At 44.4% G+C, this 16456-nt stretch overlaps 1 protein-coding gene across 1 annotated transcript in view; it reads left to right on the top strand.

Annotated features, from left to right (window-relative positions):
• The first annotated feature begins 454 nt into the window (after nucleotides 1-454).
• NINL (ninein like) overlaps nucleotides 455-16456 on the top strand; it is a 321722-nt gene continuing 305720 nt past the window's right edge. The window contains exon 1 of the mRNA XM_075339423.1: nucleotides 455-553. The gene's annotated coding sequence lies outside the window, so the exon portion shown is untranslated. The remainder of the gene's footprint in view (nucleotides 554-16456) is intronic.

The following is a 16456-nucleotide window of genomic DNA, read 5'->3' as shown; positions in this document are numbered from 1 at the left end:
GTGCCACATATTCCTTCGTACTTTCCGCATGCTGACATCTTATTCAACATTTCATCGATAGACATGGCAGGTGCTAAGTCACTAACCATATACTAAGTATTATAGCTTTTATGGTCACTCTATCAAGAACATATTAATACTTTAGTAAGAAGTAGGTTGTATCAAGCAGGTCCTCTGGGGTCATCAACCAGTTCTCTAGGAATACCACAGCCTAACAGCAGGGTGCAGCCTGAGTTTATGCACAAACTCTCCAATCCAGCAGGGATGGCAGCTCTGGAGGAGGAGAAGGTGTCATATAACCGTTGTATCAAGTCTCCTGTGATGGTGATGCTGGAGGAAGATGAGGAGGAGGAGAGGCTGAGTGTTCAGCCTCCATACTGACTCCCCCTTCCCCTCTCCAGCAATCATCTGGAGGAGGAGCAAGGAAAAGAGACTTTCAAGTCCTAACATAAAGTCCTATAGCAACTGTGTGCAAAGTCTGCGCCCATGTCTCCTGGGATGAGGATCTGCAGGCAGAGCCCTGAGCTCCAGCACGGACTATGAGAAGGAACAGGTAGGAGCAGATCCTGGGACTTGGAGCTGCTGCTCATTGCTGAGACTTTATGGTTTCTCCATTCACTGCTCCACAAAGCTGCTCAGGATGGAGCCAACAGCCGGATGTGAAGCCTAGCTAGATGCCACCTGCATGCAGTGCACACTGACTAATCAGCTCAGGGGGTCACTAACTTCTTTAAGTGCATATGTAGTATTTGTATAGTAACCTCATAGAATTGTCAGCATAGTAGACAACGATGGACTCCTAACAGTAACATAGTAGAATTGAACTAACTTGTGTTGTATATTGTTTGGGCAGACATGCCTTATAGTGGTGAGCTGTCTATCCTGGTCTCCTGGTCCTACCAGCATTCTGATATTTGGTATCAAAGGAATATCTGGTGAACACCCTTTAGGGCCCATGGATGGACCACTAGGCATTCTGGTAGCCACAATATGGTGCAGCCAGCCAGCAAGGCTTTTAAAAGATATCTCCAAAACACCGCATGCTCCAATTTTGATTGCACAATCTGCCAGGAAAAAAAATTGTATAAAATCAGAATTTTTATTGTTTCTTATGCTATAAAAAGAGTGATCCATGGCACTCGCCGTATTCCCAAATCATGTCCACTGTTTTGCACACACGCTTTTCCAATACCTCAGATCCATACAACACCATTGTTTTGCTGCCTGTGGATCAATGAATGTGTTGTCCAGTTTAGGGCACTCCTTTAATTTTATAGACATAGATCAGCTGTTCAGAATACCCAACATACGATTTCACCAACAACTCAGCAACGATCCGGAAACTGTGACATAGTAGCGATTTCATTTACGATCTCGTTATGTGTGACTGGACCTTTAGTCTGAGGGAGTGTAGAGCAGAATATTGCTCGCTCTGCCGGAGCTTCTTCACTAATCTATTGATTTGAATAGACAGTGTAATGCTTTATTTCCCCTGTGGGTAAAATAAGCCCTTTCTGCCTAAGGGGTGCTTCACACACAGCGAGCTCGCTGCCGAGATCGCTGCTGAGTCACGCTTTTTGTGACGCAGCAGTGACCTCATTAGCGATCTCGCTGTGTGTGACACTGAGCAGCGATCTGGCCCCTGCTGCGAGATCGCTGCTCGTTACACACAGCCCTGGTTCGTTTTCTTCAAAGGCGCTCTCCCGCTGTGACACACAGATCGCTGTGTGTGACAGCGAGAGAGCGACAAATGAAGCGAGCAGGGAGCAGGAGCCGGCGTCTGGCAGCTGCGGAGGCTGGTAACTAAGATAAACATCGGGTAACCAAGGTGGTTACCCGATATTTACCTTAGTTACCAGCCTCCGCAGCTCTCACGCTGCCTGTGCTGCCGACTCCGGCTCTCTGCACATGTAGCTGCTGTACACATCGGGTTAATTAACCCGATGTGTACTGTAGCTAGGAGAGCAAGGAGCCAGCGCTAAGCAGTGTGCGCGGCTCCCTGCTCTCTGCACATGTAGCTGCATTACACATCGGGTTAATTAACCCGATGTGTACTGTAGCTAGGAGAGCAAGGAGCCAGCGCTCAGTGTGCGCGGCTCCCTGCTCCCTGCACACACAGCTAAGCGGTGTGCGCTGGTAACTAATGTAAACATCGGGTAACCATACCCGATGTTTACCTTAGTTACCAGTGTCCGCAGCTTCCAGACGCCGGCTCCGTGCAAGCGCAGCGTCGCTTGCACGTCGCTGCTGGCTGGGGGCTGTTCACTGGTCGCTGGTGAGATCTGCCTGTTTGACAGCTCACCAGCGACCATGTAGCGATGCAGCAGCAATCCTGACCAGGTCAGATCGCTGGTCGGATCGCTGCTGCATCGCTAAAGTGTGAAGGTACCCTAACTTTCCCCCATATTACAACCGATCACTTGGATTCCCAGCAGAGGTACACTAAGGGCCAGACGCCAGAGCCATCATTTGCATTTTTTTTTTTAAATTGTGGTTTTTATCAAGATAACAAATGAAAAATCCGAATTTTGCGCAAAGCCCCTAAATGTTCTTTTTTTCTTTTTGTTTTTAACTGATTTAGTAACTATATAAAGGTAGGATGTTGGGCGACATGTCATAAAAAAATGACTCCCCTAAAATATCTGGCGTATATAAAATCACCCTATGTGAGAACAACCTTTGTGCTTTTTTTTTTTAAGTCCCATTTTGTAACCCTGTACAGCATCTGTAAAAGCCACATTGAAATAAAAAAACTGGCTAAACCATAAAAGACAATATGGAATAGGTGCAAATCGTATAATGGATTTTTAGCATATCAAAGTCACTAATTGAGAGGTATTCATGTCAAAAAGCTGGTAGAAATTCGATGATTATTCGGCCCTATGTGATCAGCTTATAGTCAATATACACCACTTAGGTTATGTTCACACAATGCGGAAAATCTCAGCTACAGATTTCATTACAAATCCGCAAGTAACTCCTGCAGATTTGGCTGTGGATTTTTCTCTGCTCCATTTACTAAGCAGTGAATAGGCTGAAAAATGCGATGAAAATCCCCATACTGATGCGCCTGCAGCAGAAATCCGTACCATGCTTTCACTTTCGCGCAGTTTTTTTTTCTTACTGTAACATGACTAGGATTTTGAGAAACCCATTTACTTGCATTGCACTGTAAGTTGCGATCTGGAATCTTTCTAAACCGTTTGCGATCATAATGATTTCTTCATGTATACGGGTATACGGCTCCATCAGCGAGCGACAGAAAGTTGCAGTATTACATCTGGATATGTTAATGGACGCTCTCTTTTTGAGACACGGACTATTGCAGACATGTGTCATTGTTTCCACTGAGAAAGTCCTGCCTTCTATTCTGCAGGGCAGGGGAAATGAGGATCTGCTTTGGAAGGGAATGAGTTACATGATAGATGCCAAAATATCTCCCTGCCTGTACAAGAGGATGGTGAAACAAGCTGAAAGGCTAAATCTGTACATAACTCTTCGTCTGTGGCATACCATTGTGTGTGAATGTAGACTAATAGGCTCATTGGGATAGCAAAAGGGGCTCCTAATTCCTGCATATGGCTTTCTGCATTGCTTCTAGGGAAAAATAGCTCCCGAAATATAGCGCCCATGGTAGCCAGAACAGCAGCGTATCTAGGTCATTATTCTCTGTCTACTGCCAGTGGCTTTGTGCCCACTTGTGACATGTATTTCCTACCTTTCCCTGGTTGGGCTACTGGTTCTAGATGCAACATTGACCAAAATATCCAAATCTGGCAGATTGCTATGATGACATCTCCTCCAGATTTCCTTTGCACTAGATTTGTTCTTTATTTAAAGTCATTAAGATCAGTAAATTAAATATCTGTACAACTGAGTTGGTGTCTTTAGGATAAGTGTGGGTTTATACTGCACAATCCTTCCTGTCTTTCCTGTCTTTCCTGTCTTTCCTTCCTTCCTTCCTGTCTTTCCTTCCTTCCTTCCTGTCTTTCCTTCCTTCCTTCCTGTCTTTCCTTCCTTCCTTCCTGTCTTTCCTTCCTTCCTGTCTTTCCTTCCTTCCTTCCTGTCTTTCCTTCCTTCCTGTCTTTCCTTCCTTCCTTCCTGTCTTTCCTTCCTTCCTGTCTTTCCTTCCTTCCTGTCTTTCCTTCCTTCCTTCCTGTCTTTCCTTCCTTCCTGTCCTTCCTGTCTTTCCTTCCTGTCTTTCCTTCCTTCCTTCCTTCCTTCCTGTCTTTCCTTCCTTCCTTCCTGTCTTTCCTTCCTTCCTTCCTGTCTTTCCTTCCTTCCTTCCTGTCTTTCCTTCCTTCCTTCCTGTCTTTCCTTCCTTCCTTCCTGTCTTTCCTTCCTTCCTTCCTGTCTTTCCTTCCTTCCTTCCTGTCTTTCCTTCCTTCCTTCCTGTCTTTCCTTCCTTCCTTCCTGTCTTTCCTTCCTTCCTGTCCTTCCTGTCTTTCCTTCCTGTCCTTCCTGTCTTTCCTTCCTTCCTTCCTTCCTTCCTTCCTTCCTTCCTTCCTTCCTGTCTTTCCTTCCTTCCTTCCTGTCTTTCCTTCCTTCCTTCCTGTCTTTCCTTCCTTCCTTCCTGTCTTTCCTTCCTTCCTTCCTGTCTTTCCTTCCTTCCTTCCTGTCTTTCCTTCCTTCCTTCCTGTCTTTCCTTCCTTCCTTCCTGTCTTTCCTTCCTTCCTTCCTTCCTGTCTTTCCTTCCTTCCTTCCTGTCTTTCCTTCCTTCCTTCCTGTCTTTCCTTCCTTCCTTCCTTCCTGTCTTTCCTTCCTTCCTGTCTTTCCTTCCTTCCTGTCTTTCCTTCCTTCCTTCCTGTCTTTCCTTCCTGTCCTTCCTGTCTTTCCTTCCTGTCCTTCCTGTCTTTCCTTCCTGTCCTTCCTGTCTTTCCTTCCTTCCTGTCTTTCCTTCCTTCCTGTCTTTCCTTCCTTCCTGTCTTTCCTTCCTTCCTGTCTTTCCTTCCTTCCTGTCTTTCCTTCCTTCCTGTCTTTCCTTCCTTCCTGTCTTTCCTTCCTTCCTGTCTTTCCTTCCTTCCTGTCTTTCCTTCCTTCCTGTCCTTCCTGTCTTTCCTTCCTTCCTGTCCTTCCTGTCTTTCCTTCCTTCCTTCCTGTCTTTCCTTCCTTCCTTCCTGTCTTTCCTTCCTTCCTTCCTGTCTTTCCTTCCTTCCTTCCTGTCTTTCCTTCCTTCCTTCCTTCCTTCCTGTCTTTCCTTCCTTCCTTCCTTCCTGTCTTTCCTTCCTTCCTTCCTGTCTTTCCTTCCTTCCTTCCTGTCTTTCCTTCCTGTCCTTCCTGTCTTTCCTTCCTGTCCTTCCTGTCTTTCCTTCCTTCCTTCCTGTCTTTCTTTCCTTCCTTCCTGTCTTTCCTTCCTTCCTGTCTTTCCTTCCTTCCTGTCTTTCCTTCCTTCCTGTCTTTCCTTCCTTCCTGTCTTTCCTTCCTTCCTGTCTTTCCTTCCTTCCTGTCTTTCCTTCCTTCCTGTCTTTCCTTCCTTCCTGTCTTTCCTTCCTTCCTGTCTTTCCTTCCTTCCTGTCTTTCCTTCCTTCCTGTCTTTCCTTCCTGTCCTTCCTGTCTTTCCTTCCTTCCTGTCTTTCCTTCCTTCCTGTCTTTCCTTCCTTCCTGTCTTTCTTTCCTTCCTTCCTGTCTTTCCTTCCTTCCTTCCTGTCTTTCCTTCCTTCCTTCCCGTCTTTCCTTCCCGTCTTTCCTTCCCGTCTTTCCTTCCCGTCTTTCCTTCCCGTCTTTCCTTCCCGTCTTTCCTTCCTGTCCTGTCCTGTCTTTCCTTCCGTCCTGTCCTGTCTTTCCTTCCGTCCTGTCCTGTCTTTCCTTCCGTCCTGTCCTGTCTTTCCTTCCGTCCTGTCCTGTCTTTCCTTCCGTCCTGTCCTGTCTTTCCTTCCGTCCTGTCCTGTCTTTCTTTCTTTCCTTCCTTCCTTCCTTCCTGTCCTGTCTTTCCTTCCTTCCTTCCTTCCTGTCCTGTCTTTCCTTCCTTCCTTCCTGTCCTTCCTCCTGTCCTGCCTTTCTGTCCTTCCTCCTGTCCTGCCTTTCTGTCCTTCCTCCTGTCCTGCCTTTCTGTCCTTTCTCCTGTCCTGCCTTTCTGTCCTTCCTGTCCTTCTCCAGTAATTGCTTTCTTCGTATGATTTGTCCAAAGAAGGCAAGTCGTAGCTTGGTGATCCTTGCTTTGAGTGACATGTTTGGCTTGATTTCCAATACACATTGTTAAACAACTGGCATCATACTTGCCTTTCGTCAGTTGCACCATCCCTTTGCAGTTTATTTTTGTTTTTACAGCCCCCCCCATTCCAAGAGCCATAACATTTTTATTATTTCATCCAAATAGCTGAATGATGGCTTGTGTTTGAAGAGATGAGTTGTAGTTATGAATTACCCCATTTTTGTTGCCATTATATGTGCTGAAAAATGGAAACAAAGTTCCACATGTGGCATAATTGGGGGAGGAAAATAACATTCTGCTGTGGTTTTTTAAATATGCTGTTACGACGTAGATTCTGTGGTAAGTTACTCCGAGGTCAGTACAATTATAGCAGTACCACACTTGTATAAAAAAAAATAAATATATTTACTGTATATTTTTTTTATTTGTGATGAAAAAGACTGACAAATTTGTAAAAATAAATTTTTTGTTTTGTTGCCTTTTTCCTGAGACCCATGCCATTTTTGTTTTTCCATTAATTCAGCTGTGGGAGGGTTTGTTTTGTGTGAAGAGCTGATGATTTTATTGATACCATGTACTTGGGTATATATGATGTTTTGATCTGTTTTATTTCATTTTGTTTTAGGGAGAAGTAGTGACTAAAAACTCCATAATTCTGGCATTTTGATTTGTTTCTCGTCACTGCATTTACTGATCGAGTTAATTAATTTTTATATTTTCATAGATCAGACTTTTATGAACAAGACAATACCACATACGGTATTTTTTAAAACTTTGTTAGGGGACTTGAACCTGCGATCATCCAGTCACTTATTTTATGTACTGCAGTATATAGTGTAAATCTTGGTAATTTTTGTAGCTTAGCATTTAGATGCATAGCAGAGGACTATCAGGATCGCGACAATGGGTCCTTCACCAGCTGTCTTAGTAACCCATCAACAATCGTGTCACAGGGCGCAAATGTGTTACGCTAGGTACGGGAAAATGGACACCCTGTGTCTAGGGAAGGGGGAGATGGTGACTGCTGACCAAGCCTACCGATAGACCCTTTCTTCCCTCACCACCCTAGGTGGTGCCTAGGTTCCGCATCTATGCGCTGAGCCGAATACCCTACTCTGAAGTAGGCCCAAGGTAGGGAATGGATGAATGAGTGCTTAGTCAATCCAACTAAGCTTTAAAGAACACACAGGGGCAACTAAACAAATAACTTATCTCCAGAGAGAGAGGAACTGCAGCAACAACAAAGTTTCTCCAGATGAACACAAGCCAACTGCTTGCACTGAAGACTTATTAAGGGGGCTTTACACGCTAGCGTTCGCACCCGCCCCCGTCGTTTGTGCGTCACGGGAAAATCGCTGCCCGTGGCTGACAAAATCGCTAGAACCCGTCATACATACTTACCTTCCTAACGACGTCGCTATGGCCGGCGAACAGCCTCTTTTCTAAGGGGGCGGTTCGTGCGGCGTCACAGCGACGTCACACGGCAGGCGTCCAATAAAAGTGGAGGGGCAGAGAGCAGCCGCATGAAAGTCACGCCCACTTCGTTGGCGGAGGACTCAGGTACGGTGTTGTTCGTCGTTCCTGGGGTGTCACACATAGCAATGTTTGCTGCCTCAGGAATGATGAACAACCTGCGTCCAGCACCATCAATGATATTTGGGATTTGAACGACGTGTGCGATCAACGATTTCGTGAGTATTTTTGATTGTTAGCGGTCGCTCGTACGTGTCACACGCAACGACGTCACTAATGAGGCCGGATGTGCGTCACGAATTCCGTGACCCCCAACGACATCTCATTAGCGATGTCGTTGCATGTAACGGGGCCTTTAGACCTATCACCAGCTCAGAGTAATAGGAAATGAGGATATATAAAGACACCAAGGGAAGTGCTGATGAAAAACAGCTGAAAGGGTGAGGAACTCTGCAGAGTCCTAAAGGGAAAAGTATGAAAACGAAGCAAATGAGATACATAGGATACCAAATACACCAAGTAGGAATAATAGAATGTCAGGGAGCAGTTTGCACAGCTTAATGCTGTGACATTCTACAGCTGGACACCACAGGACTGTCTGTCACTCGTGACACGACTGTGACCTAATGAGAGCCAGCAAGCATGAGCTGTGGTGCTCAGTCCCTTTTAATTCCACTATTATAGATTGACAGCAGTATGTAAATGGTTATCAGCTGCAGCCGGAGGTCATCTTTGGCTACTGCTGTTAGAGATAGATGTAGTGTATTTAATATAGCCAGTATCCGCTGTGTGTTGAGAGTTTGTCCCCTGAGCTTCTTGACATGCGATTTCCCCCTGCTCGTTGAAGGGGCGCTGATCACACATGAATGGAAGTGGCCCAAAAACAGTTTACAACAGTAGTTGAGAACATCTGGGTAGGGGTGACGTGTGTTGATCCCACGCCGAATTGATAGTGATGACTTCTTCTTATTCCAAAGGATAGGCGATAGTTTGCACAAATCAATTCGCACAGCCCTGGTCCATCAGCCACAACGGTGGTCTGTTTCTGCTGGACGGTAACTATGAGGACAGCCTCCTATTTGACGGCGTCCGCAGCTCTTCTTCTCACATCGTGCCAGGCTGGCCAATGAAAAGAGCCGTCGTGTAAGGAGGTGTTCTCCCGGGTCCTGTCCGACAATCTTAGAATCCTGATGTGGCTGATGGACCGGGTTGTGCAAATTGATTCACACCAACTCTAGTGATAAATGTAGAATTCTGTTTGAGCTCAGTGAAAATGGCGATCTTGGGTCCCCTATGTCATTGAGGCAGATGTATGCATGCAAGACTGTTGCCTTGTTGACTGTCTATGGGACCTGTGGTCACACATTTAGGTCACCTCTCATAGAAGTGAATACAGTGGTTGTCACATATACAATTCACTTCTGACTTTGAGACCCTCGCCTCGTTCCTGAGATTGGTGGGGGTCTAAGTCATCAAACCACACTGATTATACCTCTTTGGCATACTGTATTAGCACATACACTATAAATGCTGATTCCAGTGGTGTGTCACTTAGTGGGCTACCTGCTGTAGCTTTGATAAATTTGATTTCTATCAGCAAGAGATTATTATTGGAGGACTAGTAAGCCTCCCGCCATATTGTCTTCTATATTCATGAGCTCTGTTTAACCTCATCCCCAACACTGATTGACAGCTTTCTGTGTACACTGTGCATAGGCAGAAAGCTGCCAGTCAGTAACTGGGTGTGGTTACACAGAGCTCAGCATTCAGAGAAGTGGTATTTCTGCAGAAGCCCAGTGACACGTTGCTGTAATCAGGTTCTGTGTCCCTATTTCATGCAGTTCTCAGATGATGTAGCAAAAAGCAGATGACATATTCACTTTAAGGGTGGTCCCAACCGTTACCCCGACCAAATTCTGAAAAGGAGAACTGAAGTTTGAATGGTGGCAACTCTTTTTAGTGTCTAGTTCTTTAATGTATTGTTCTTACCTGATGTTAATTTATTGAAGAGAGCATCAAGGCATTACAGAAACTCTTCCCCTCAGAATTGTGCTGATTTTTGGGGTTCTGTCCTCTCGGCTCCTTGACACCAGAGGTGCTGCATTGGCTTTGACTTCTTGAGAAATTGTTACTTCCAACCAGGCAAGTTTTACTTCAAATCGGTAACATTTGTGTTGTATAAAAACGTTGACTCCAAATCATGGGTCAGATATTTGGAGATTGTGATAATGTTACAATACTTGGGGGCTCTTTTAGGATTCGATACGATCATGAATATATGGGTGCAAAAAAAAAACAAAAAACTGGTCTCGTGATAGTGAATACATGTAATGAGCTATTCTGTTGTGTATTCTTGATATCAGTGCAATTTTGGCAAAAGGAAAGGGGGGATTTAAGAAGCAGACAGTCTGAAGTGAATATCCTTTGTAATCCATTGCCATCTGGTCGCCTGCGATGACTGTATATTACATGCACCAGCTGCTTATTAAAAATATAAGCAGTAAGCTGCTAAGCCAAACTGTTAATCACCAAAAATTCAGGATAACAGGGAGGGTGTTTGTTGGGAATTGGTCTTTTGAAAGCAGTGAACATTTCAAGTAATAATCCATATCTGACTGTTAGCTTTAAGGGGTTGTCTCACAAGAGACAACATAGCCATAAATGTTGTCTAATAGGGTACCCACCTATCTCCAGAACAGGGCTCACCTTGTTTTACCTGCCACCTGATCACAGCGCCACATGTGTGGGCGCTCTCCATTCATTTGTAGAGGAGCCTTGAATACAGCCGTGCAAGTGTAGGACCCAAATGTGTTAGACATTTATGGCATATTGTTTAGCTTTACCCTATAAGGCTGAGGCCACACAGGGATTACTACGAGTGCTCGCATGACACTCGCACATGCTCATAGCACAGCGGGAGCGAGTGTCTTGCAAGTGTTATGCGACTGTGGTCTGATCGTACATTCAGACCACAGCTGCGGGGGAAGGGCCGGCGCTGTGGAGGGGAGGGAGGGATTTATCTCCCCATCTCCTCCGTTGCCAGCGAATGCGAGAATCGCGCTGCTCTCGCATTACATCGGTGTAACGCAAGAGCAATGCAATGTTTCTCTGGCCCCATAGACTTGAATTGGTGCGAGTGGAACAAGATCTCATTCCACCCGCAGCATATTGCGACTGTTTTCTCGGTCCGATTGGGGCTTAGAAAACAATCGCTCATGGGAGCGGCCCCATCGAGTAATATTGGTCCAAGTGTAATGCGGTTTTTTTTTTTGTTTGTTTTATATTTTATATCGCATTCTACTCGCTCCGTATTACTCGCCGTGTGTGCTGACCCTAAATATCTGATGTGAAATAATTTCTTTAAAGAAAACACGACAGTTGATTAGTTATAGACGGACCCAGACGGTAAAAGTCTGGATCTGCGTGCGTTCAAAAGTACCTGAGCGCTGGGCTCGGAGTTCTCGGGGAACTCCAGGTAATGATCTGGGTCCAGCAACTTGGGTACTAAAAAAGAAATACATAAAATAAGAAGCAAGCAAGCGTACTATACTAAACGAGTCTCCGGCTTAGCTGTAACTACTCCCGAGCCCACTCATTCTACTTCCGGGGCCTCTCATTAGCTTCATACGTATTCACTGCTTAATCCACCCACCGACAGTCCTGGTGTCTGTGATTAGTTGCAGTCAGACGCGTCTCCAGCCTGTGTGACAGCGTGTCTGGATGCTTGCAATCATAGGTGCTGTATGTGTGTCTAGATCGTGGTGTAAAAAAAGGTGTAGGGTCCCTCCATATTATGATACTCAGCACAGTTTAAGCATAAGGCTAAGGGCTGCAGCCCCACGCTGTGCTCTTATCTTGGCTGTGTAGCAAAATAAGGGGAACCGCATGAGGCCAGGGAAAGGTCACTGTGGAAGCATCTGTTTGAGTAGTCTGCTGTGCGGTTCTGTCTCCGGCCGGCTGATAAAGTGTGTTTTTCTGTGATACGCTGCTGCGTTTCACACACTAGAATCTATTGATGAAATCGTACCAGTGCCTCACTGGTGGACACAGACGTAAGTGGGCTCCTGTGTAAGAACCGTAATTGGGCCCTTTGCAGTCCAATCGCTCATCCAACCGCACAATTATAGCTACTTTAGAGGTGGAAGTGGGCCTCCGTACTTCTTGGGCCCTTGTGCGGCTGCACAGATTCGCAAGGCATTGTACCATTGGTGCAAAGTATTTGGCTTCCTTGAGTTTTTCAACCTTTTCCCACATTTCAGGCTTCAAGCATAAAGATAAAAAATGTTATGTTATGGTGAAGAATTAACAACAAGTGCGACACAATTGTGAAGTTGAACGAAATGTATTGCTGATTGTAAACTTTTTTAAAAAATAAATGACTGAAAATTGGGGCATGCAATATTATTCATCCCCTTTAAGTTAATACTTTGTAGCGCCAGATTTTGCTGCGATTACAGCTGCAAGTCACTTGGGGTATGTCTCTATCAGTTTTGCACATCGAGAGACTGAAATTCTTGTCCATTCTTTCTTTGCAAACAGCTGGAGCTGAGTGAGGTTGGATGGAGAGCGTTTGTGAACAGCAGTTTTCAGCTCTTTCCACAGAGTCTCGATTGGATTCAGGTCTGGACTTTGACTTGGCCATTCTAACACCTGGATACGTTTATTTGTGAACCATTTCATTGTAGATTTTGCTTTGTTTGGGATCATTGTCTTGTTGGAGGACAAATCTCCATCCCAGTCTCAGGTCTTTTGCAGACTCCAACAGGTTTTCTTCAAGAATGGTCCTGTATTTGGCTCCATCCATCTTCCCATCAATTTTAACCATCTTCTCTGTCCCTGCTGAAGCAAAGCAGGCCCAAACCATGATGCTGCCACCATCATGTTTGACAGTGGGGATGGTGTGTTCAGGGTCATGAGCTGTGTTGCTTTTACGCCAAACATATCGTTTGGCATTGTGCCTAAATAGTTCTATTTTTGGTTTCATCTGACCAGAGCACCTTCTTCCACATGTTTGGTGTGTCTCCCAGGTGGCTTGTGCCAAACTTTAAAAAAACACTTTTTATGGATATCTTTGAGAAATGGCTTTTTCCTTGCCACCCTTCCATAAAGGCCAGATTTGTGCAGTGTACGACTGATTGTTGTCCTATGAACAGACTCTCCCACTTCAGTTGTAGATCTCTGCAGTTCATCCAGAGTGATCATGGGCCTCTTGGCTGCATTTCTGATCCGTCTTTTTCTTGTTTGACATGAACGTTTGGATTGATGGCCGGGTCTTGGTAGATTTGCAGTGGTATGATACTCCTTCCAATTGAATATGATTGCTTGCACAGTGGTCCTTGGGATGTTTAAAGTTTTGGAAATCTTTTTGTAACCAAATCCGGCTTTAAACTTCTCCACAACAGTATCATGGACCTGCCTGTTGTGTTCCTTGGTCTTCATGATGCTATCTGCGCTTTCAACAGAACACTGAGACTATCACAGAGCAAGTGCATTTATACGGAGACTTGATTACACACAGGGGGCTTATATTTTTCATTATCAGTCATTTAGGACAACATTGAGGATCTCTGAATGATACAATTAACTTCTGGAGTGAGTTTGCTGCACTAAAAGTAAAGGGGCCGAATAATATTGCAAGCCCCAATTTTCAGTTATTTATTTATTTTTTTTTAAAAAGTTTAAAATAATCAATACATTTTGTTCAACTTCACTATTGTGTCCCACTTGTTGTTGATTCTTCACCATAACATTACAATGTATATCTTTATGTTTGAAGCCTGAAATGTGGGAAAAGGTTGAAAAATGTAAAAGAATACTTTCGTAAGGCACTGTATGTCCGCCCCTGTAATGCCTGATACATGCTGCTTGTGAATCGGGCATCATGTTAGGTTCCTTTTGAAGGATCATTTACACTGCAAGATAATCGAGCATTGTCAACAAACGCTCTATTCACGATTATATTGTTCTGTAAGCAGGTTGTCAATCACACGATGAACAAGAAAAATGCATAAAAGATAATCGTTCTCGGCGGCACATTGGACATCGTCCTTTGTAAACAGGACTCGCACTTCCAAGATCACTGGCAGCCTATGTGCACCGAGGGATCTAGCAAAGATTATTTTCCATTACTTTAGGCTGCCTGTTTAAACAGGTATTTAAGCGACCTCTGTATTGCATCCATATGAAGGAGCTGGTTAATGCTGAGATATGCTTCAGGGGGAACATGCGGTACCTCACCATGGCGCACGGTGCTTTTAGTTTTCTTTTTCTGAGTTAATATTTCACTAGCTTATTAACGTGCCCATTGTTACCAGATTGTATTGCTGGTTACATGGGGGATTTCTATGGTTCAGCAGTCCTGCAATCATTTAAAGTCTTTATGCCATTTAGTTCTTAATGTTATACCTATTTGTAATACGAGTTGCTATGTACTTGTGAAGTTCAACAGAGTTAGCAAAGTTTATCTAAAGAACATATGGGGAAAAAATCCAATATTTCTTGGCATTTCCTCTCCAAGTAAGGGTGTAGGCACAGGATGTCTTTTAGATGTGTGTAAACCTGCTGTTTTTTGTTTTGTTTTTTTTTTGGGGGGGGGGCACTCCGATGTATTTTATTATTCAATGTATTTATTTTTATTATTATTTTTGGCTGGCTTTTAACTTGTATTTGTACAAAATGTGAGTTTTTCATGCAGAAGCCACCTAAAGAACGGTCCGGTCACTTAACAGTTTTTCATGTTTCTAAACCTGAAGCTGTTAAAAGAAGCTTTGCAATGTACCTTTTTCAGGTGGGTTACAGGGCGTACTATAATGTGTGCAAACCCTTATATATAGTGGAGTGAAGTACATTTTTGGTCCAAGGGCCACACTATCAAACGAAACCAATCCTTAGGGTGGCAAAAAATTTAAAGAAGCACTTGCATGAGTACAGTACCAGAACCACTGTCAGTGCATGAGTACAGCATGAGGCTTAGTATTAATTGCAAAGTCGTGTCAACCGTCACCATATGCCCTTGTATCGCATGAACTTGCAACTTACAGTATGTTCTATTCTCCATGTAGTAGAGTCACCATGATGATATTTTCCACCCACAGCTTATCTCTGCAGAATTCCTTCTTCTCTGACTTTTTGCAGCGCATACCACCCACTATTGTTTATTTAAAAATAAGTGACATTGTAATGCCTCATGAATAACCACCCCCCCCCTCATAAAATGACACACTGTTCCTCTTATGAAACATTGCCAACACGCTGTCCCGTCTTATAAATTATTAAATTCACATTTATTACTCCCTTATGAACTACGAGGGGCTGCTGCTAAGTCTTTGGATTTGTGATCTTTTTTTATTTCTATTTTAACGAATGTTACATCACATGAAATTCTTGTGTCTAATATATGTTTGCAAAATATAGTGTTTGTTGCTTATGGTAACAGTGTTCTACGTACGTGGGAAAACAAGATGGCGGAGTCTAATGCGATATTCACAGCAACAGAGCAGAGGAGGGATAAAATTCTTGTTTCTGCAAGGAAAGTCCACAAAGGATATTCATGGTGATATGTCGCAGACATTGGGGGATCAATGCCCTTCATATTCCACAGTTCAGGACTGGGTTGCCAAGTTTAAAATGGGTCACTTCAGCACCAATGATGAGGAACGTCCTGGACAACGAGATTGGTTGTTGTTCCGGAGATTGTCGATACTGGGCACAACCTTATACTGAAGAATCAACGAATTTCAGCTAAAGCAGTAGCAGACATCATGGGGATTTCCCGTGAACATGTTTGTGTCATTGTCCATAAACATTTGGACATAAGGAAGCTATCTGCAAAGTGGGTCCCCAAATGTTTGACAACAAATCAGAGAAGCATGCGAGTGAAAACTTCCCGGTCCATTTGTCAGCGTTTCCGGACTGATAAGAACTTCCTGGATCGACTGGTCACTATGGATGAAACCTGGATTTATTTGTATGACCCTGAAAACAAGGATCAGTCAAAAGAGGGGAGGCACAGTGGTTCTCCTCGTCCAAAGAAATTCAGGGTGCAAAAATCAGCCACTAAGGTGATAGCTACTGTGTTCTGGGATAAAGAGGGCGTGCTGCTAGTGGACTACCTTTAAAAGGGTTCCACCATCAATGCAAGGTATTACATTGAACTTTTGGACCAATTGAAGGTAGCTCTGAAGTCTAAAAAGCCCGGCAAGCTGTCCAAAGGAATCTTGTTCCTGCAAGACAACGCCTCATCTAACACACAGTGCAGCGATAATCAGCTAATCAGTAGCTTAAATTGAACGGACCTTTTGCAATATAAAGAGTGATATGTGGCGCTAACCTCCAGAATCTCCACAGCAAAAGTGACAGCAAAATTCACACCAAATTACAAGGAAAACATCAGGTCAGGTGTGGATGTACTGTTATGCAAAGTAACATTAAACCAGCACTTCAGCACCTCCATTTTCAGGATTTTTGGCTGCACCTCTGTTATAAAGTAATGTTATATACTAGATGGGAATAAGCTTTCATCAGATCCATGCTTTCTGTGCCTGAATTTATGGCAGGCAGTATGTGCTGATTGTAGGCATGAGGTGAAGAACAAGGCGAAGAGAAAAGGCTACTTTACACGCTGCGATATCGGTACCGATATCGCTAGCGTGGGTACCCGCCCCCATCTGTTGTGCGACACGGGCAAATCGCTGCCCGTGCCGCACAACATCGCCCAGACATGTCACACATACTTACCTGCCCGGCGACGTCGCTGTGACCGGCGAACCGCCTCCTTTCTAAGGGGGCGGTTCGTTCAGCGTCACAGCGACGTCACAGCTGCGTCACTGAACC

Source organism: Anomaloglossus baeobatrachus, chromosome 3, assembly GCF_048569485.1.
Source record: "Anomaloglossus baeobatrachus isolate aAnoBae1 chromosome 3, aAnoBae1.hap1, whole genome shotgun sequence".
Lineage (NCBI taxonomy): Eukaryota > Metazoa > Chordata > Amphibia > Anura > Aromobatidae > Anomaloglossus > Anomaloglossus baeobatrachus.
The sequence above is the reverse complement of the archived record's forward strand: the minus strand, read 5'-3'. Positions and strand labels throughout refer to the sequence as shown.